The sequence below is a fragment of the Plutella xylostella genome, chromosome 14, assembly GCF_932276165.1.
Source record: "Plutella xylostella chromosome 14, ilPluXylo3.1, whole genome shotgun sequence".
NCBI lineage: Eukaryota > Metazoa > Arthropoda > Insecta > Lepidoptera > Plutellidae > Plutella > Plutella xylostella.
Genome location: NC_063994.1, coordinates 8,729,309 through 8,734,795, shown reverse-complemented (window position 1 = coordinate 8,734,795; position 5,487 = coordinate 8,729,309). Strand labels below are relative to the sequence as shown.

The 5,487-nt window shown below is 39.8% G+C and overlaps 1 long non-coding RNA gene across 1 annotated transcript; it reads right to left on the bottom strand.

The window, feature by feature from the left end:
• On the bottom strand, positions 1-2,186 carry LOC125489459. The gene is made up of 2 exons (XR_007267015.1): positions 2,002-2,186; positions 1-76 (listed from the first exon to the last, which is right to left on the bottom strand). It is a non-coding gene; the product is annotated as an uncharacterized LOC125489459 (long non-coding RNA).
• Between the last annotated feature and the right edge of the window lie 3,301 nt (positions 2,187-5,487).

The window sequence follows — 5,487 nt, the reverse complement described above, 5'->3', positions numbered from 1 at the left end:
AGTAAATAAAATTAAGTTGGGTGTAGTGTGGACAAGAAAGTGTCAAAACAGGTTAACATTAAACGCAACTATGTACCTAAAACGTGTTTACTCTGTGGGTGTTCCGTTTACATAGTCTAGTTGATGAAAATCATAAGATTTAAAAAAAAATATCTCAACCTAAGTGCTTCCGCCGGTTATAAGCTTGATAAATTATCTTATAATACTCACATCTATCACCAAAAAAAATCAACAGCTCATAACTCTTTACCAGCCTTATAAGATAACAGCCACAATAATACCTAATGATACTTAGGTATAAAATAAAACAAAAAGTTTAATGAAACAGAATTGTCCTAATTAATGGAAACTGATTCAAAAGTACGAATGAATGGTCACCCTAACCATAACGTCTCTCACAACAGTATAAACGTCATCCGTCATCTTGACAACTTCGGTCTTGTCGTAAAGTATTTAGAAAAACTACCAATATTTTTTATGAAATTATTATTCATACAAATACCACATATTTCATTAAAATTACATGTTTATAATGATTTATTATACATTTGTTTTTGAAAATAATATGATATACAGTAGTCTATGAGTTAATTTAATATTTTTTTTGCATAGCTCTCTTCGTACAAAATCTACTAAAGTTTACACAACTAAATCCTGGCAATTGTTAGAAAGAGAGGAAGGGCTCTGTGGTAACCCTCTCTATCGGCTCGCGGCCTCTTTCACTTCAAATATAAATCTTAAGGTGAATTCGTTAGGTCTATTTTTGTTTGCATCATTTTGGTGAGTGCGCATTCCTGTTGTTATATTACTTCCATGCTGTCGCCAAGTTCACATGTTTTGTCACCTGTCACACGTGTGTCGAAACACTTTCAGACATCTCTACTCACTTCCACATATGTCCACATATGATCAAACATGTTCTCATATGACCATAAATGATCACACCATATGTCCACACATGACCACACATATGTCCACACATGACCACACATATGTCCACACATGTCCACACATATCCACACATGTCCACACATGTCCACACATGACCACACATATGTCCACACATGGCCACACACATGTCCACATGTCAAGTCAGTCACACGTGTGTGCACCCTAGTCATTGTGGGCAAGATGAGTCAGTGTTACGAGTACATAACATCTTTAATCCCGCTTCTGATGTGGGAGCGAAATGACAAGAGGGGGGTTGCGGTAATAAAATAATATATTGAATCATAAATTACAATTAGGTACATCAAAATAGACATTGGAAAGATATCACCTGACGAGACGATTCAGAGCACCCTTGTTGCCGTGTCCGCAGTCGGACAACTTCTGATCCGTCGACAGTTCGAGCGATCACTTTTATACCAGTGGAGTGGGGAGTAGTAGTTTGCACCTGCAGCTTGTTTGCGTTGCTAAATTGTTTTTCTAGGCGCACGTGTTTCCTACTATTACGAAATGTTGAGTACTCCCACATGTATATTTGAAATGATAAAAAACAGTGTTATTTTATCGCTATTAACGTAAGTGATACATATTTTTACCAATATTTTATGTATGATTTGAGTAACATATCTATGTTGTTTCTAAATCGATAATTTGATAACTCGAAATATGGATTATTAAAATACTTGCTGAACCCCTAATATGGAGTATGACATTTTACATAGGTAGGTACCTCGGAAATCGGAATATGACTACATCACACCTTCGCAGTGTCATCCGATGCCGTCATCAAACCATAAAATCAAGATGAATTAGCGACTTTCTTCCTAAATATAAAAGGGGTGTGGATAGATATGCCTGACTTTACGAAACTACTACTAGATACTACCTACTTATTACTCTTTATAAAAGAAGAAAGAAAGAAATTTGTAGACGTAAAACTTTATTTGGGTGAATAAAATAACACACACGACGGTTGAGTTTTTATAACACTTATTTTTCTTACTTACTTTCAAATGTTGTGATTTACCTCGGAATAAGGACGCGATACCTTACCTAAAACGTGTTTACTCTGTGGGTGTTCCGTTTACATAGTCTAGTTGATGAAAATCGTAAGATTTCAAAAAAAATATCTCAACCTAAGTGCTTCCGCCGGTTTTAAGCTTGATAAATTATCTTATAATACTCATATCTATCACCAAAAAAATCAACAGCTCATAACTCTTTACCAGCCTTATAAGATAACAGCCACAATAATACCTAATGATACTTAGGTATAAAATAAAACAAAAAGTTGAATGAAACAGGTCCTAATTAATGGAAAGTGATTCAAAAGTACGAATGAATGGTCACCCTAACCATAACGTCTCTCACAACAGTCTCTCACGTCATCCGTCATCTTGACAACTTCGGTCTTGTCGTAAAGTATTTAGAAAAACTACCAATATTTTTTATGAAATTATTATTCATACAAATACCAAATATTTCATTAAAATTACATGTTTATAATGATTTATTATAAATTTGTTTTTGAAAATGATATGGTATACAGTAGTCTATGAGTTAATTTGATATTTTTTTTGCATAGCTCTCTTCGTACAAAATCTACTAAAGTTTACACAACTAAATCCTGGCAATTGTTAGAAAGAGAGGAAGGGCTCTGTGGTAACCCTCTCTATCGGCTCGCGGCCTCTTTCACTTCAAATATAAATCTTAAGGTGAATTCGTTAGGTCTATTTTTGTTTGCATCTATTTGGTGAGTGCGCATTCCTGTTGTATTATTACTTCCATGATTGACGCTAATAGGCAACTTGTAGGCAAACTATTTAATCATAGTATTATTCTGTGGAATAAACATGGATTTTTGTATTGGCTGAAAGGACTCGAATCCATGCCGGCTATAAAAAAATATGCAGTCCTGTTCAGTATGAAGATTTACTAGCGCCATCTATTGTCGGGTTTTGTCTATGGACGTTGTCTATGGTTGAAAACCTCCCATGGCGTGCCGATCGATATGTCAATCGTTGACATTGACAGACGTTTGACAACTGACAGCAATGAGGTTATGTTGAACGTAAACAAAGATGTTTCAAACACGACGAAGGAAATATGGTTGTTAAAACCCGAAAAAGACGTGAAGATTATGGAAAATATGGCAAGCGCACTGATCGACACGAGCAGCGAAGTGAATTTAATGTCGGAAACGTTCTACAACACAATCGGATGTCCCAAATGTGATGATGAAATACTTGCGTTGTCGGGCCTTGGACAAATGAAAGTGCATTCTATGGGAAAGTTGACGGTTCCAGTGATTATTGATGGACACCAATATCACAAAGTTTCATTCCATGTCGTTTCTAAAGACTCTATGCCGTATAAGTTAATAATAGGACAAGACTTTTTACAAAATGTGACAATGTTAATGAATGAAGGGAACATAATGTTATTGCCGTCGAGTGAGGATTGGTTGCGCAATGGTTATTTTCATTTACCTGCAGCCTTACTCCCAGCGATGAGCGGCTGAATCGATTTCAACAAGATCGCTAATTTCGTACTCCCACCGCACATTCTTGCGGCTCATTGTATTGTGACGTCACTACGTCACGCAAACCGTTCAGTGAAAATATAGCGTTACTAAGCCAGAAATTCGCACCACGAGCTCATCATGAGCTCATCACACAGAGTAGATTATATGTCAAAATTGCAATAAACCGCCTTTTTGAAAAAAGTTCCTATTCTTGCGACCGCTGTACGATATGACGTGCAGATATGACGACGGGCGCGGCGCCGGCAGCATTGCAGTCGACGACGGGCGCGGCGCCGGCGGCATTGCAGTCGACGACGGGCGCGGCGCCGGCGGCATTGCAGTCGACGACGGGCACGGCGCACTAAACGGCAATATGTCCGGCGTCTCAGAGTCTGCACCGACATTGTACAGAGGGGGCGTAGACCAGTAGCGGAAGCGGCGGGCGCCGCGACGCATTACGCGGCGACTGGCGCGGCGTGCGGCACGACGCATCACGCGGCGAGCGGCGCGACGCATCACGCGGCGAGCGGCGCGACGCATCACGCGGCGAGCGGCGCGGGGAGCCTCGTGGCGAGCGTCGTGGCGAGCGTCGCGGGGAGCCTCGTGGCGAGCGTCGCGGAGAGCCTCGTGGCAAGCGTCGCGGGGAGCTTCGTGGCGAGCGTCGTGGCGAGCGGCCAGGCGAGTGGTGCGGTGTGCGGTACGGCGAGGGGCAGTGGAGATGGAAGGGTGGAGTGACTACTACACTGCCTGTGCAGTAACTCTCCAGTATGCTGGCCGACCCATAATTTTGGCTGGTGCTGGGCTGTGGCTGCAAATATTTAAAAACCGGTAATTAAATAAGCATAATAATTATGTATTATATTATACCTATGCCTAATTAGTTATGGTGTAATAGTGGTTATGAATATTATGTAAAATTTTCTGTTAAGTATGTCTGTTGTGTTAGCTGCTGGGGATCCTTATTTGAAATAAATAAATAAATTGTAGGTTTTAACTTACAGCCTCGAATGGATCCACTCGTGCCCCAGCTATTCCCATGCCAAAATCGTCACCAAGGAGTCCCAAAAACTTCTCAATTTCGGTCAACTCCTTGGCTGTTGAAGGGCCGCCACCTGTCCGACTGTGAGAGCTACGCACAGCAGCAACTCTAGCTTTTAGCTTGCATTTGTAGTCGTTCCAGTACTAAAAAAGGAAGGAGTCACTTAACATAAATGAGTAATTTACCTACTCACAATGGGGCAGAGCTTAGTACAACAATATAGCTATATTCTCTATGTGTCCAAAAACTGTTGGTGATATGCACTAACTAATAGAACCCAATACTGATGAAATGTGGTTGCCCCTCTCTACACCGCTAATATTCATATGCTTATCCTATATTTTATAAGTGTCAGTCCTAGGTTAAATGTTTTCAGCAAACCATTACTGCTTCTGCTGCAAAGACTTACTTATAGCATACAGTGTCTGCGCCACATAGTACTTTACGGACGTCCGTTCAACGCAGATGAGGCACTGCAGAAGTACTCAGATACAGTACTCAGATCATCATCTTGGCTCGCAATTATCACACTCTAACGATATCGAATCAAATCACGGTACTAACGACATGTTCATTATAGTTTCGTAACTTTTATTTCCTCGAATAATATCCTATTGCGAAAACTTTCAAATTTATTTACGGGAAAAACGCCTTTTGGATTTGACGTTTCCGACTGTTTCACAGATTAATAAGTAAATTATGTCATGAATTATTACTTTTCACTAGTGTTTAATAAGTATAGTGCCACAATCTTATCTGTTCCGGTGGTCAAAATGTGTACTAACGAGACGTCATTGTCAAACTTCATTTCATACTCTGTGCGTTATTTGAGTTGTCAATTTCTGCGAAGAGGCTGACGCTATGTTATTTAATTTGTTTTGTGATTTTCTGGGTGAAATAATGCCAAAAGCGCTGAAAAGTGATGCAAGAAAAGTAATACTAGATATATTGGCTTTTATGCAGGAAGAATAACGTA